Source organism: Felis catus, chromosome C2 (assembly GCF_018350175.1).
Source record: "Felis catus isolate Fca126 chromosome C2, F.catus_Fca126_mat1.0, whole genome shotgun sequence".
Classification (NCBI taxonomy): Eukaryota; Metazoa; Chordata; class Mammalia; order Carnivora; family Felidae; genus Felis; species Felis catus.
The window spans coordinates 144,255,075-144,273,505 of record NC_058376.1 but is presented as its reverse complement, the minus strand read 5'-3'; the positions used below and the strand labels follow the sequence as shown (position 1 = coordinate 144,273,505).

The 18,431-nt window shown below is 36.2% G+C and overlaps 1 protein-coding gene across 8 annotated transcripts in view; it reads right to left on the bottom strand.

Annotated features, from left to right (window-relative positions):
- The window catches only part of ZCWPW2 (zinc finger CW-type and PWWP domain containing 2), a 150,196-nt gene that overhangs the window by 27,249 nt on the left and 104,516 nt on the right, over positions 1 to 18,431 (bottom strand). The gene's annotated exons all lie outside the window — the stretch shown is intronic.

The window sequence follows — 18,431 nt, the reverse complement described above, 5'->3', positions numbered from 1 at the left end:
GCTCGAACTCACGGACCGCGAGATCGTGACCTGGCTGAAGTCAGACGCTTAACCGACTGCGCCACCCAGGCGCCCCATAGACATGCAAATTCTTATGTCCATCCTAGGCCTACTGTGGGGTCCAGAAATCCATATTTAAATAAGCTATTCAGAAGACTTGTATGCAAACTGGAGTTTTTCAGGCATTAGTCTATCTAGCCCACACCCATCCATACAAATATGTTATATATTGTCATTGATTATAAAGAGGGCAAATGCCATTTACTGCGAAAAAACGTGTGTGTGTGTGTGTGTGTGTGTGTGTGTACATATATATAATGATAATTAGGATTACTGGCTTGAATTGCAAGTGATAGAAGTGCCTCTAATTGCCAAGATCAGATAATCCATAGGAATTGTGTTTACATCAGATTTATATAATCTTCATAAAGTGACTTGACATTGTCCATTTCCTTAAATCACTATTCATCTAAATGAAAATCATTTTATTTTTAAGAAGAACAAGTTTGTTAGCTGTGTTAAATCTGAGGACATAAAATTTTGATTCAGCATTTTATGCTCATAGAAGACATAAATATGTTTTGTAACCTTCCATTGAGAGTAATTATCAGTCAATGATCACTAAAGAGATGCTTACTTTGACAGAATTTCCAAACATGAATCTGTGCCTTGAATAATGTACACAAACTCCTTGTCAAAAGTTATCATATAGAAGGAAATGCCAATATTCTCATTTCCCTTTGGAAAATCTACTGGGAAAGTATGCTTGGAATAAGGATGAAAACCAGTTTTATGCAGCATTGTAAGTGGTGGTTATTACTTAATCTGAGTATCTGGAGAGTACAAATAATAAAGTTAAGTCTTCGGACCTAGATAATGATTGTTTTTCAACCTTCTTTGAAAAGGGGGAAAGTTAAATAATCATTTTCTGGCTCTATTTTAAACACGATTTTAATAGAATACAAATCTAATGCTTCTTACATAAATGTCAGTCAATTACCATATGCTCCAGTCCAGTCACTCTCACTAGAGTTCAGTATTCCTGCAAGATTTGGACAATATCAGAGATCAGTCCTTGGCAATATGATTTATAAATATCTTGCTGTCCCCTGCACTATCTTTAGCCATGTCTAAGTTCTCACTAAAGTACTGAGGATTTCTCTGCTTTGAGGGGCTTAGCAGAGAAAACACTGGAGTGTGTACTCAAGCAGTGAGCTGAGACACAGGAGAATATTTTCCCTAAAAATAGAAGTTGACCACTAGACCACCTTAAATAGAAGGCATGAAAGACTTTCTATTAACACCTCCCAATCCTGGCTGAGGATACAAGTAACAGCATACTTCAAGAAACTCTATGACTAGCTACTTCACTGACAATTTTTAAAGTCTTGGACTTAATTTTTTTAATAGTTTTTGACTATCTATAGCAGGGATATAAGACACAAATTCACTATGGTTTTTAAAAAAATAGGAAAGATTTCAATTATATCTATAAAGAGATTAAGAATACTAAAAGCCAATAAAAACAGGGTGTCTAGAGACTCAAAGACCCCCATGAAAAACAGCACTTATGTCACAGTTGTTTATCTGATTAAATGGTACCAGTAAATTAGATTATTTCATCTCTATTTTGATATTCTAAGAATCCAAGTCAGTTGCAAACAATTCCTATTTGCACATAGTTTTTCCTAAAGCAAGAGGAATGTTAGGATAACATAGAGTCTCTAAGGAAGACTTCCCAGAATTGACATACAGGCCTACCTTGAAGATATTATAGGTTCAGTTCTAGACCACCGCAACGAAGTGAATATTGCAATAAAGTGAGTCAAATTAATTTTTTTGGTTTCCCAGTGCATATAAAAATATTTACACTATACTGTAGTCTATTAAGCATACAAGAACATTATGCCTATGAAAACAATGTACATACCTTAATTAAAATACACTTTAGGGACACCTGGGTGTCTCTTAAGCACCCGACTTGGTTTTGGATAATGATCTGACAGTTCATGAGCGAGTCCCACATAGGGGTCTGCGCTGACAGGGTGACTTCTTGGGATTCTCTCTCTCTCTCTCTCTCTCTGCCCCTCTCCCACTTGCATGCGCACATGCATGCTACCCCCTCTCAAAATAAATAAACATTAAAAAAACACTTTATTGCTAAAAAATGCTAATCACCACCTGACTTTTCAGTGAAACCTAATCTTTTTCCTGGTGGAGGGTCTTGCCTCGATGTTGACGGCTGCAGACTGATCACAGTAGTGACTGTTGAAGGCTGAGATGGCTGTGGCAATTTCTTAAAATAAGGCAACAATGAAGTTTGCCACATCAATTGACTCTTCCTTTCACAAACAATTTCTCTGTAGCATGTGATGCTGTTTGACAGCATTTTACCCATAACAGAACTTTCAAAATTGGAGTCAATCCTCTCAAACCCTGCCACTGCTTTATCAGCTACATTTATGTACTATTCTAAATCCTTTGTCATCATTTCAACAATCTTCACAGCATCTATGCCAGGAGTAGATTCCATCTCAAGAAACCAGTTTCTCTTCTCATCCATAACAAGCAACTCCTCAATTGTTCAAGTTTTATCATGAGATTACAGCAATTCAGTCCCACCTTCAGGCTCCACTTCTAATTCTAGTTCTTTTGCTATTTCCACTATATCTGCAGTGACTTTCCCCAGTGAGGTCTTGAATAACTCAGTGTCACCCATGAGTATTATAATCAACTTCTTCCAAACTCCTGTTAATGTTGATATTTTGACCTCTTCCCATAAATCACAAATGTTCTTAATGACATTTAGAATGGTAAATCTTTCCCAAAAGGTTTTCAATTTACTTTGCCCAGATCCATCAGAGGAATCACCCTCTATGGCAACAATAGCCTTTTGAAATGCATATCTTAAATAATAAGACTTGAAAGTTGAAATTACTCCTTGACCCATGGGCTACAGAACGGATGTTGAATTAGCAGGCATGAAATCAACATTACTGTCATCGTACATCTCCATTATAGCTCTTGGGTGACTATATTCATTGTCAATGAGCAGTAATATTTTAAAAGGAATCATTTTTTCTGAGCAGTAGGTCTCAACAGTGGGCTTCAAATATTCAGTAAAACATATTGTAAATAGATGTGCTGTCATCCAGGCTTTGCTGTTCCATTTATAGAGCACAGGCAGAGCAGATAATTTAGCATAATTCTTAAGGGCCCTAGAATTTTTAGACTGGTAAGTGAACATTGGCTTCAACTGAAAGCCACCAGGTACAATAGCCCCTAAGAAGAGAGTCAGCCTACCCTTTGAAGGTCTGAAGCCAGGCACTGACCTCTCTCCAGCTATGAAAGTCCTAGATGGCATCTTCTTCCACTATATATAAGGCTATTTCATCTACAGTACAGCAAAAATCAGTTGCCTAATGGAGCCACCTTCATAAATTATGCTAGCTAGATCTTCTAGATAACTTGCTATGGCTTCTACATCAGCACTTACTGCTTTACCTTGCAATTTTATGTTATAAAGATACCTTCTTTCCTTCAACCTTATGAACCAATCTCTGCTAGTTTCAACTGTTTCCTCTATAGCTTCCTCACCTCTCCAGCCTTTGTAGAATTGAAGACAGGGCCTGGATTAGGCTTTGGCTTAAGGGAATGTTATGATTGGTTTGATCTTCTATCCAGAGCACTAAACTTTCTACATATCAGCAATAAGACTGTTTTATTTTCTTATCATTCATGTGTTCACTAGAGTAGCATTTTTGATTTCCTTCAAAAACTCTTCCTTTGCATTCACAACTTGGCTGTTTGGTATAAGAGGCCAAACCTTCGGCCTGTCTCAGCTTTTGACAGGCCTTTCTCATTAAGCTGAATCATTTGTAACTTTGGATTTAAGGTGAGAGACATGTAATTCTACCTTTCACTTGAACACTGAGAGGCCACGATAGGGCTATTAACTGGCCTAATTTCAATACTGTGCGTTTCAGGGAATAGGGAGGCCCAAGGACAGGGATGGTAGACAAAGAGGGTAATGGATGGTCATTGGAGCAGTCAGAATGCGTTTACCAATTAAGTTTACTGTCTTACACAGGCATCATTTCTGACACCCCAAAACAATTACAATAGTAACATCAAAGGTCACTGAACACAGATCAGTGTCACAAATATAATAATAATGAAAAAGTTTAAATATTGCAAGGATTACTGAAATGTGACACAGAGACAGGCAGAGAACAAATGCTGTTGGCAAATTGGCGCCAATAGACTTACTCAATGCAAGGTTGCCACAAATCTTCAATTTGTTAAAAAATACAACGTCTGTGATGTGCAATAGAAAAAAATGCAATGAAATGAGGTATGCCTGCATTTCAATTAAATGCTAAAAAAGCTGATGCGTGAGAGCATCCAATGGTTATAGTACCCATATTACACCTTTGTTCTGGATAAAAGAATGAACATTGAGAGCTTCATTATCTGTTTCTTTGCTCCATCAGCTTGAGTGGTAAAGATAACCAGCCTGATTCTTTGACCCATGGACACTGTCAAATCTTCTGAGCCTTTATCCTCAGCATTGTGCAAAAGAAGATGATCTCTCTTCTATGTTGGAATACATAGACTCTACGCAAGAGCATAATTTAAAAAAAATATTCTTTAAGAAATTTTGTCTAGATCCAAGTCTTTAAATCAACTCTCTGAGGATTTCAGAAGTTGAAATGGAAGACATTCTTGCACTTACATTCATGGGAGGGCATGGAGGATATATCTCCCTTTAATCTGTATGACTATGTATGTCCCCACTATGTAGGGGGCATACAGATTTAAGATGTGTGCCTAATATATGTATTTCATGATACAGCAAATTATTTTGGGATCAAAGTGAAGGTATTATACACAAGCAAAAAGAAAGATAAATATCATTTCAAAGTCATAATTTTAAGGGATTAAAAGGTAATAATTTATAGGTCTTCAAGAAGGCAAGAGGGTTGCATTGTCTAATATAAATGAAAAGTTGGAAGGCTTGTTGGAAGAAGCCAAATGTTTATAAATTTGAAATTACAGATAAATTCTAATACGTTATGAGTAAATTCTCCTAATTTTCACTGACATTTTATTTTTTCCAATGATAACTCTTTCCCTTTGCAAATAGAAAAACAGTAGTTATTGCTATTAGGCATAGAAAGATCATTTAATATCTAGTGCAATACCTACAGTCTATAAAATACAAACTCATTATTCAAATTCCTATTATACATTAAATCAATAACCACTCTCTATTTATTACTAACATTGTTTTTGGTTTTAATGGAATGGGATAAGGAAGGTGATGGTGGATGAGACATATTCCAAGCCTTAGAAGAAAAACAGATTCATCTTGTATATAGGTTGATGTTGGAGAAGTGACCGATGGGTCTCTGAATCAGAAAGAAAAGATAATACTTGTAATGAATATAATCAGCAAAATAAGTGGAAGAAAGCTGCATAACATAACCTTTAGTTCCAAATAACAAAAAGGACAATACCTAGAAACTTCATGTGATAACCAGGACTCAACATGAAGAGATTTTTGTTCTTAACAAAAGAGCAATCACATTTTGTAGAATTATCTCTATTGCCTTCTGGCTCAACATTAAAATATAGAGTAGAAAACAGAGAGAGTAATAGTTGAAAAGTTTTGAATTTTTTTAAGTATGTAAGAACTCAAATTCCAAGTGAATTAATATTTTGAGTGAATGTTTAAATGGGTATTATGTATACAGAAGCAAAAACTATTCTGTTCAACACTTCTATTATTTTAGTGTCAACATTCAAAAATGATACTTTTTGTTTGTTTTCAGTAATTGGGACAAAAACAATTCTTAAAAGAGAGAAAATTATTGATAAACATAAATTTCTGTTTACCAAGTACCACATCTGCATAACAAACCTTGAATTTTCTCAGATAATCACTGCACTGGAAAAATTACTGGTTTAAGAAGGCATCACCAATATTCCTCTCCACTTGCACCTTCTACAGCACCCCTGAGAACTACAACCCCAACAACAACAGGCAGCCCAACAGCCCTGAGATGGTAAAGATGCCTTGAATAGCCAGCTGCTAGCCAACACATCTTCCACAGCAAGCAAGCCCCATGAACTTGGAGAATAGCATGCATGACCTTCACACTAGGACACTGTTGCTTCATCTCCAGGGAAGATAAGGCACATTTTCCCCCTATCCCCCAACTCCCACTGACCATCTTATTAGAATGACAAGGAGACAAATTTGGCTAAAGTCAGATCCATGGACTGAAAGTCAAAGCAAAGAAAGAGTTAGGCAAATATTTAAGTCCCAAAGTAAACTTTGTTCAAAAATTTAAGGAGCAAATATAATCATTCACATCAGAAAACAGGTACTCTGAGTCAAGGGATCTTTGTTTGCTCTCATAAGTGGTATATAAAAACCTCTGGGGAGCGTCTGGGTGGCTCAGTTCTTTGAGGGTCCAACTCTTGATTTTGGCTCAGGTCACGATCCTAGGGTCATGGGATTGAGCCCCACATTGAGATGGGTGTGGATGCCTGCCTAGGATCCTCTCTCCCTCCCTCTCCCTCTCTCTCTCTCTTTCTCTCTCTCCCTCCCTCCCTCCCCCTCTGCCACTCTCCCCAACTGGTGCACTCTCTCTTGCTCTCAAATTAAAAAAAAAAAAAAAGCTCTGGATATCCAAGATCAATCCATTTTCTAATTTTAGTATTTTACTGCTAATAGTTACCTATAGAACTCCCATAGATTGTAATTCAAGATAAAGAGGGAAATCTTACAAACTAAGCATTTTAGTTATTAATTTACTAAAGAGTATCTTGTTAAAAACCAGGGGCACCTGGCTGGCTCAATCGGGGGACCATAAAACTCTTGATTTCAGAGTTGTGAGTTTGAGTCCCATGTTGGGAATAGAGATTACTTAAAAATAAAATCTTAAAAAAAAAAAATCACTTCCCTGGAAGTCTATTTCACAACACTGCTTTATAGTGGTACAGGATAATTGGAATTAATATAAAAAGATAATTTAAAGTGATAAATGGATGATTTTCTACATTAATATATATTTATATGTATTTGAAAAATGCAAATGCACAACAAAATAGTACAATTACATTTTAAAATTTAGATTAGGAAATGTTTTGGGGTGATAAAAATATATTCCTCTTTTTTAAAAAATATATTGATTTTGGGAGGGAGCGCAGGCAGGGGAGGGGCAGGAGAGGGGGACAGAGGATAGAAGTGGGCTCTGCAAGGACAGCAGGGAGCTGGATGTGGGGCTTGAGCTCACAAACCGGGAGGTCATGACCTGAGCCGGAAGTCTGACCCTCAGCAGACTGAGCCACCCAGGTGCCCCTATATTCTCTATTTTGATCAGGGATGGTAGTTACAGGATTGTATACACTTAAAAACTCATGAAACTCTACACTTAAGATCTTCCATTGTGTTTAAATTTTACCTCAATCAAAAATTAAGAAAAATGTAAGTCAAATGAAGAAAACTGTAGTAACTAACAATACAGAAAATGGCAAAATGGTGATAGAATACCTGAATGATTCAAGTTTGGGGAACACTGGCCTATCTACGGAAAGGTGAACGACACCCACAAAGAATCCAAAAGGAAACCAAATGAGTTTTGAATTCTGACTGTGACTCTTCCCAAGGGGTTCTTCTGCTTACTATTCTTTTCAGAGATTTCTCTCTGCCTGGGGCTAGAAGCCAGCAGTAAGGATCTATTATAATATTTATCTTTGGGGAAAGATGCATATAAAGCTAGTGAATCAAGTGAGTTGCAGTACATGAATTCCATATTAACAGCAAGCTTATTAATTAACACAAATATTTAGACATCTAGTCATAAAATATAAGCAACTTATACTGAAACTGGGCTAATGAAAATTTCCTGCTTTAGTATAAAGAATTTTTGCAATAATTTTAGGGGAAAATATTTTTTTCATCAGAAAATATAATAGCCTAATTTCCTCATACAGAAATGTATAAATCAAGAGAGTGATCACTAATTTTGTCTTTCAAAGTGTTACAAGTCTTGGCATTAATAAAAGCAAAGTGTTAGGAAAAAAAGATACCCATACATGCACATTATAATCTCTGTATATAAGCCAAATTAGAAAGCCAAATGACAAAGAGATCCTTTTCCAATTAGTAACAATATCTGAGATAGCCTTAATTAGAAATATATAAAATTTTACACTAAAAAAAAAACTAAAGAGAAATGAATAGACAGTTATGTTTCTGCATGCTTTTATTTAGTACATTATAAACATGTACTTTTTCCCTAAATTAATACAGAGATTTTCTACAATGCCAATCATCATCTCAACAGAATTCTTCTTGGGACTTCACTAAATAACTCTAAAGTTCATTTGTGTGTAGTTGAAGCTATTTAAATTGTGCCTTTATTGGGGCACCTGGGTGGCTCAGTCAGTTAAGCAGCCGACTTTGGCCCAGGTCATGATCTCGCGGTCCGTGAGTTTGAGCCCCGCGTCGGGCTCTGTGCTGACAGCTCAGAGCCTGGAGCCTGTTTCAGATTCTGTGTCTCCCTCTCTCTGGCCCTCCCCCATTCATGCTTTGTCTCTCTCTGTCTCAAAAATAAATGCTAAAAAAAAAAAAAAAATTAAATTGTGCCTTTATTGGGGCTGCTAAAGGAAAGGCAAGATAGGGTAGGGTGAACTGTTCAGGATTGGCTAGTTTGAATAATTCTGGAGGGCTCTGGCCTATGGGAATGGTCTCCAGTTGCCTAGTACTTGATTCTGGGATGATTTAGGGCAATGGAAATAATGGCTTCATGTTTCAGAGTTTGGTAAGAAGGTGGTTGAGGGATATGGGTTTGGGACTGGTTGGTTTGCCTATGAAAGATGTACCCTTTGCTACCTAAAAGGGGCAGTCCTTCGCCCACTAGAAAGGTCTTTTTAAATGGCAATACATCATAATATACAGAAAACAGAAATATACATACATACACACACGTATACACAGACACAATACAATCTGAAAAAGTAAACAGACAAAAACCAGGAAAACAATTTTTGAAAAATTAGTCATGAAGGATCACGAATTCACACATTAAAGATAAACAATAATTAAAGCAATTTGAAATCTGTTTTAAGACCAGATAGATTGGGGCACCTGGGTGGCTCAGTTGGTTGAGGATTTGACTCTTGATCATGGCTCAGGTCATGATCTCATGGCTGGTGATTTCAAACCCTGCCTTGGGCTCTGTGCTGACAATGCAGAGCCTGCTTGGGATGCTCTCTCTTCCTCTCTCTCTGCCCCTTCCCTGCCTGTGCTAGTGTGTGCATGTTCTCTCTCTCTCTCTCTCTCTCTCAAAACTAAATAAATAAACTTAAAATACAGAGACCAGATAGATGAATAGATATAGAAATAGGTATTTTGACATGTTAAATGTCATGTGTTACTTTATGAAGAAGATATATTATACATTATAAAGAAGATTCAAAACAGTAAAGAAGGGAAAGATTACTTGTTAGTCAATAAATGGTATCGGAGGGACACCTGGGTGGCTCAGGTTAAGCATCCAACTCCTGGTTTTGGCTCAGTACATGATCTCATGGTTTCGTGAGTTCAAGCCATGTGTCAGGCCCTGCGATGACATTATGGAGCCTTCTTGGGATTCTCTCTCTCCCTCTCTCTCTACCCCTTCCCCACTCATACTGTCTCTGACTCCCTCAAAATAAATAAACTTAAAAAAAATTAAATGAATGGTATTGGAATAACTAGCAGTATAGGGGAGGAAAAATGGCTTTTTCCTCTATCTTTCTAAGTTCTCAGTTGGGGCCCCTGTAACAAAAAAATAGATTAACAAGAGAAAAGCATACGGATTTATCTAATTTAAGTTTTATGTGACCTAGGAGCCTTCATTAAGAACATGAAGACCCAAAGAAGCAGTTAAACCTGAGAGTTTTTATGCTACGCTTGAAGAGTGGAAGGTCATGGGAATATGTGACAGGACAGGAAAGGGTAGAAGCTAATTGCAGTAAACTGTGGGAAGCAGTAAGGCTTATTCCCTCAGATTCCTCTTGGGCTCCCTTTGTCTTCAGAGGCAAGAATGCTCCTTTTCTTCGAGTCTAGGGATGACATCTCACACGAGGCTCTTATAACCTGCTCCAGGGAAAGTCAGAAAATCCTTCCCGCACCTGCCATTTCACAAATTCCTTCCGCTTGAAATACTCAATATACCAAGATGCCATATTTGGGGGTAGCATGTCCAGAACGCCATCATTAGCAACTTGTGTAAAATTTTTACACCCTATTCTCACATCTCATATAAAAATAAATCCATATTCCCATAATAATAGGAAAATGCATAAAGCTATGAAATGCATAAAGGACATAGCACTGTGCTTTGAGCTTTACACAAATTGTCAGAGCAGTCTCACTTTGCAATACTTCCATTCTTCCCACTTACCAGGAGGAGACTGAGAGCTTAGAGGTAAGCAGCTAACTTAAGACCACACTGCTAGAAGGTGACAGAGCCAGGATACCTTGACAGTCTACCTCTAGATGTCCTCTTCCGTACTCACTCTACTGCATTAGTATCTATGAAGTCTATGCTAAGTAATAAATAAAAAATCTCAGAAATGTAGATGTGAGCACACCACATACAAATACTTCTGTATTTCCAGGAAAAAAAATGACAGAAAAGCAAGCATATATTGAAACTATGACAAAAAATTAATATTTTCATTACTAGTATATAAAATGTTCATCTAGGGGTGCCTGGGTGGCTCAGTCGGTTAAGTGTCTGACTTCAGCTCAGGTCATGATCTTACAGTCTGTGAGTTCGAGCCCCACGTCAGGCTCCGTGCTGACAGCTCGGAGCCTGGAGCCTGCTTCAGATTCTGTGTCTCCCTCTCTCTCTTCCCCTCCCCTGCTCATGCTCTGTCTCTCTCTGTCTCAAAAATAAAAAAAAAAATTTAAAAAAATTAAAAAATAAAAAATAAATAAAATGTTCATATAAATTTGTAAGAAAATATTAAGAACTCAGGCACAATTTACCTCAAGTCAAAGAAATGCAAATTAAAAGAATAAAGTATGATGTACCCTGGCAACAAAATCTTTATGTAATAACACCTGTCGATGACTGTGGTGTTTGCATGCACTGCTGGCGAGACTGAACAACCTGACATGTTCCTATTTATTGTCCTAGGGATCCTTCTACTGGGAATTATCAGAAGGAAACAAAACACGTGGTGGGAAAGGAAGCAATATTGACAGAGATTTGCATCAAAGTGTGACCAACTGCAATAGGAGAAAGATGAAATGAATCATAACATATTTTAATAAAGGGCGGTCTTTTAAATCATGTCACAAAAGCTCTAAAGTCCTCAAAGAAAAAGTTTTACTATACATAAGCACAGCAAGAGAACTAGAGAAAAACTTAAAAGGCAAACTGAAAAAATTGTTTGCAGCATATTAACAAAGTATTAAGGATCAATAACTAAAGAGAGCACCTACAAATCGAGAGAGAGAGAGAGAGAGAGAGAGGCGCCAGCCTATGGAAGAAACAGGTGGGAGTATAAATAGGCAGTTTTCAGAAGAAATATAATGTCCAATAAGTACATTAAACAATGCTCAACTTCATTAAAATAAAAAAAATAAGTAACAGCAAATGAAAGTAACAGTGACATGTTTTTCACCTTTTAAATATTGGCAAATATGTAAACATTGGTGATATCTAAAGCTGGCAAGAGAGTGAGAAAAGCATTGGTAAGAATATTCAGATATAGCTGTTTTGAAAAGAATTTGACAGTACTTTACTAGAATTTTTAACTTTTATTTGGAAGTAATTTTAGAATTGCAGAAAATTGCATATTAGCTCAAAAGAGTTCCCATATATCCTTCACCCTGCTTCCCCTAATGTTGTTAACATTACACATATCATAGTACAATTATCAAAACAAAAAATTAACACTGCTATAAAATTCTTAACTAAATAAAGATCTAATTCAAATTTCATCAGTTTTTCCATTGATGTCCTTTTTTTGGTTTCAGGATCCAACTAGGATTACACATTACGTTTGGTTGTTATGGCCTTTTGTTTCCTTCAATATGTAACAATATTTCAATCTTTCCTTATATATAACCAGATTTTAAACACCCACATCATTTACCCAAGCAATTTCACTTATAGGAATTATTCTGTTGAAATTTGTGCACAAATGTGCAAAAATGGACAAGGATGCTTATTTCCAGATTTTGAAATCCTGAAATGTTAGAGGTGAAGTAACAAGCGGAAAGAAAATGACTTATCCTTTCCACTTTAAACACTTTTGTATTCCTTGGTATTTTTTCCCTAGTATGTATTACATAAGTTTATAATAAAAATACAATAAAACGAATTATAAAGAAAAAAGACTGTTAATGGCTAGAGTTGGCATGTTAAAGCAGTCTCGATATTCTCTTACACTAATAACAGGACAGTAATTGGTAAAATAACGTTGGGGAATATTTTGGATGGGAGATGTTTAACAATTTGGCAAAATTTAAAATGTGCCTACTCTTTGAAACAGCAAGCCCTCTTCTAGAAATTTCTAGTGTAGAAATATTTACAGAAACATTTAAAGAGGTTTGTATAAACTGATGTTGTTGATGTTTATAATTTTACTAATTCAGAATCAACCTAAATGTCCAAGAGAGTGTTCTACATGAAGACATTTCCATAAAATTATATGCTATGCTACTGGGTAAGACCTGGTAAATCTCTGACTTGAAAAGATGTCCAAAATATATTATTATTATTATTATTATTATTATTATTATTATTTTAATATTTATTTATTTTTGAGACAGGGAGACAGAGTGTGAGCAGGGGAGGGGCAGAGAGAGAGGGAGACACACAATCCAAAGCAGGCTCCAGGCTCTGAGATGTCAGCACAGAGCCTAACCCATGAACTGTGAGATCCTGACCTGAGCCAAAGTTGGACACTTAACCGACGGAGCCCCCCAGGCGCCCCCCCAATATATTATTGAATGAAAAAAGTTTAATTCATTTATGTTAATAAAGTACATATATGTATACATATTTTATTTATTCATAAGCATTTATTTGTGCACATGATACCTATATCTATACATGCATAAAGTATATAAAACTATTAACAGTTGCTTTTCTTTTAAAATTGAAATTATAGCTGGGAAAGGGTTTATACCTATTTTTTGTGTTTAAAAAAATTTTTTAAATACTTATTTATTTTTGAGGGAGAGACAGCGCTTGAGTGGGGGAGCGAGCGACATAAAGAAAAGGAGACACAGAATCTGAAGCAGGCTCCAGGCTCTGAGCTGTCAGTACAGAGCCCAAAGCAGGGCTTGAAACCGTGAAACATAAGATCATGACCTGAGCTGAAGTCGGACGCTTAAGTGACTAAGCCACCCAGGTGCCCCTGTTTTTTGTTTTTTTCACAATGCTACTTCTTTAATTAAAAACAAAACAAAACAAAACAAAAAAACTCTTAAAAGTAATAAGAATGGTAAAACAACATGAAAAAGATTTGTGATATAATGCATAAATGAAAACAATATTGGTACATTACTCAATGATTAAAGCCATGCAAATAAACATATGCATATAGAAATAACTGTAAACAAATGCATAAAATTAATTAAAAATTATAATTGAGGGGTTGGATTTTGGATGATTTAAAAATTCTGTTCTCCAAATACAATGTTATTATATTACTTCGAAAAAAATTATATTATGATTAAAATGTTGGACTTCCTTAAAACAAAGACTTTTACATAATCTTAACTATCTAATAGACTATGATGCTATTATAAGTCTGAAAATTTTAAATATTCTTAAATCCTTCCTATTTCTAAGAAGAAATTAGAGAAGTACTAGGCATTTATTAAACAAGTACCTACAAAATGTAGCAAACTCTATGCTGTTCTAATTGCTTTTCATGTTAACCTTTATAACAACCATACAAGGTAATTCTTATTGTTCCCAAATCAGAGATTAATCCAATGAGGCACAAAGATGTTAACTTGCCTAAGGTCACACAACTAAGTAGCAGAACTAGCCCTTGAAAGCAGATCTGGTTCATTCATAAGTTCCTACTCCTTCTACCACACTGTAGTGTTTCCTGAATCTTTGTTTTTTATATTCAAACATCTCGCAGAACTGTAACAGGCAACACCATCAGCTACTCCACCTATCTTCCCCATACACTACTATTTTTATTCTTTTATTTATTTCTTGGGCCAAGTGACCCAGATATTTACTCTGGTCTGCACAAGTCCTTTGACATTCTGAAAGTATTTACTGAGCTGTTATAAATATTTCATGGAATATTAGAGCAGGAAGGGACTTAGGAGACAATCCAGATCTTCCCCTTCTTTTTTTTTTGCAAGCGGAACTCAGAGGTAGGTGAGACTTACTCTAATTCTTTTCCATTCAGACTGCTGCCATTGGGCAGAGCAGTGGTCAGGTGAAAAGGTGTGGGCACCTTTACTACTCACCTCTATCTTAACATGTGGCTGAAGAGCTAAAAGAAGGGGCCTATGGGAATGGCAGAGGCTTGCAGATAGAGCTCTCATACTTGACCCAAGAAGCACTTTCCTAATAGGCACTTAGGAACAGTATTCAAGGTGGGAACATTCTTATACCTTGGTTCAAACAGGTTGTAGAGACTGCCACTACAACTCAGCACAGGCCAACACCTAACTTTGACAACTTATTCCTCAAGGTCATTTCATGATTCAAGGGAGGCAAGTGACACTGTGGTTAGCTTTAATCTATCAAGCCCATTTGGGGAATTTATCCTATAAAAATAATGGCATCATTATTTTAAAATATATGCATAAAGATGTTTATTAAAGCATTGCATGTAGCAGTATCAAACCACAACAGCAACTTGAAAAACTCCCAAACATTCATCAATATAGAGCTCACTGATTAAAACTGATATATCTGTTATGGTATGCTATGTAGAAGGCTAAAAACAGATCTGTATCTGCTTAAGTAGTTAAATCTGTAGAATAATATATATAATACGATCTCATTGTTGTAAAAACAAGACAATCACAAAGCATTTATACATGTACATATATACCTCTGTTTATATAAATAAAGAAAATAGACTATTAAGACTTGCAACCCAGGGTAAGGGGCTGTACAGAAAACTACCTTACTTGTTTTTATCATTCATCTTTGTAATGTAATTTTTGCAGTGGTGAATATCCCTATGCCTATTTTCTTTATTCATTAACCATAGACAACAATGATTACCTCACATAATTGTTGTTGAATCAAATGAAGTAATGTATGTGTATCCCTGGCCTTTGTAGGCACTTAATACATCATACTGTTATTTTTTAAAATTTTTATTTATTTAATTTTGAGAGAAAGACAGAGCACGAGCAGGGGAGGGGCAGAGAGAGAAGCAGATACAGAATCTGAAGCAGGCTCCAGGCCCTGAGCTGTCAGCACAGAGCCCGACCCGGGGCTCAAATGCATGAATGCGAGATCAGGACCTGAGCTGAACGCTTAACTGACTGAGCCACCCAGGTGCCCCACATATCATCATCATCATCATCATCATCATCATCATCATCATCATCATCATCTTTTGCTTTCACACCAGCAACTTTCTTTTGTCCACCTATAGTGTTTTACATAAAACAGTTCTATCTTTAAATTTTTTTTTAACCTTTATTTATTTTTGAGAGGCAGAGAGGGAGAACAAGCAGGGGAGGAACAGAGAGAGGGAGACACAGAATCGGAAGCAGGCTCCAGGCTCTGAGCTGTCAGCACAGAGCCTGACACAGGGCTCCAACCCACGAATTGCGAGATCATGACCTGAGCCGAAGTCAGTTGCTTAACCAACTGAGCCACCCAGGCTCCCCAAAACAGTTCTATCTTTAAAAAAAATACTGTCTTTGATATCCATAGATCCAAATGTATAAAAAAATAAAAGCTACCATATTAGTTGAAATTAACACTCAAACTCTAATAGGACTAGCTTGCTAAACTTTAATAAGAACTAAGAAAAACTAAGATTAAGTAAAATTATCTAAGGAGCACTGTGGGAGTACGGCAAATTCCTTAACTTCTCTAACTATAAATGATCTCCTTTGTAAGATGATGATGATAATGTCTGCTATGCCTTCTTCCCAAATAATCTCAATATGTAAATATTTAAACATAGATTTCTTATCACTACTGTAAAGTGTTTACAAATGGAAAGGGTAGCAATACTATGAAATATTTCTAAATGTTTATTTTTTTGAAATACAAAGAGATCAATACATTTCATGTATCTGTGTTTAGTAATGTTTGATTTTAAGACTGTTAAAAGTCATCTCAAATTTCCTATTACAGATTTATAAATGTTTTCCATGATTTCTCAGTAACTGCACTTCTATTCTTACAGCTAAATATATACTTAAATACATTACAATATGTTGAATAGAGATAAGTAAATTATTCAATAATTTCAAGAACAATGTGTTTATTCCACTCCATAAAAAGCCTGCACTTGCATGCAGTTTCTTAACAATACAGTATTGTAAATGTAGATTCTCTTCCTTATGATTTTAACATTTTGTTTTCTCTAGCTTAATGTATTGTAAGAATATAGTATATATTACATATAACATACAGAAATCTGTATTAATCGATTATTTACATTTTTAGTAAGGCCTTCAGTTGGCAATAGGCTATTAGTAGTTAAGTTTTGGGGGAGTCAGAAGTTATACATGGGTTTCTGACTATAGTGGTCAGTGCCCCAAACCTGTTGTTCAAGGGTCAATGGTATCTCTGTAGTTTGCTGAGTCTAGCAGCACATTCAAAAATCATGCCAAATGTTAGACAGTTTTTGTGAAATAGTTCTGTTCCATGCATTGCAAGATATCTAGTTTCCTTAACCTTTGCCCAACAAAATGCCCTGTATTCCCCAAATTACTATAACCCAAGACACTTCTACAAATTCCTAACATATCTCATAGGGAGATGTCTCTCAAATTATCTGTGTTAAAGGACGTTTTGTCCCTAATTTGCCTAAGATCTATACTTCTATACAAAATTAAAAACAGAAACAAGTTACTAGGAAAAAAGTGAAATAGAAAACAAATATAAAATATAAGTTCTATTTTATCATTACATTCAGCAGAAAAAATGACCCTGTGGAATTACTATACAAGTTTCTAAATGGTTCCTCTCATTTTTGGCTTTTGTCTCATTGCAGACCAATAATAAATAGTTTGCAGACCAGCTCTGGTCCATGGACCACACTTTAAATAGCACTGTCCTAAAGACAGTAGTATAGCTTTCACTGAGAATCACTGGTAAAAATAAAACAGTATATAAAAATGTTAGTTATTATCCTTATCATTTTTTATTCTAAATATCCTTTAGCTGAGACTAAAATAAACAATTCTACCCACATTAATAATCCTATCTCAAAAATTCCTGTCTAAATCTTCAGACATACACACAAGTCCTATTGCCTCTTGTTTGTTTTTAAACGCTTATGTATTTGAGAGAGAGAGAGAGAGAGAGAGAGAGAGAGAGAGCGAGCGCACTCCCGTGCAGGCAGGGGAGGGGCAGAGAGAAAGGGAGAGAGAGAATCCCAAGTAGACTCTGTGTTGTCAGCACAGAGCTCGACGTAGGGCTCAATTCCACAAACTGAGATCGTCCTGCGTCAAAATCAAGAGTTGGACGCTCAACCGACTGAGCCACCCAGGCACCCCTTCTTTCTTTTTTAAAAGGCAACCTTGTCTTCTATGATATTGACTTCCTCTCTGCAAAGGTGCAGCAACATTATTTAGCCAGTGAAAAGTACAGACTACTTTTACAAGTCAAAAAGCAAAAGAGTTGATTTTAAAAAGGCCCATGACCTATGTACATACTCAGAATATAAAAACAACACTTACTCCCTTGCCTGTTCATCTATAGGTTTGTGTCCAACATCTTTTCTGTTCTTCCAGGTTACACTCAACCTTTCTTGGGTCCACCCTGCACCAACACCACCATTCAACCCAGGAAATACTACAGGGATAGGCTTTCCTTTCAATCACAGTTCTTTTTATGACACCAATATATTATTTGTCTAAAAGAATTTGTTTTAAGAATTGGCTCTTTCTCTTTTTTCAGTAGTGTCCTGTTAAGAATACTGTCACTTGAGGAGAATGTCAAAGGTTCATCCTATCCCAATCAAGTTTTGACAATAGGCAGAGTTAAACATCTCCCTGCATATACAAATTGATGTGTTAGAATTCTTTTAAAATGCTCTTGACTTCACAAACTTTAGGGGTGCCAGGGTGGTTCAGTTGGTTAAGTGTCCAACTTCAGCTCAGGTCATGATCTCACAGTTCGTGAGTTCCAGCCCTGCCTTGGGCTCTGTGCAGACAACTCAGAGCCTAGAGCCTGCTTCAGATT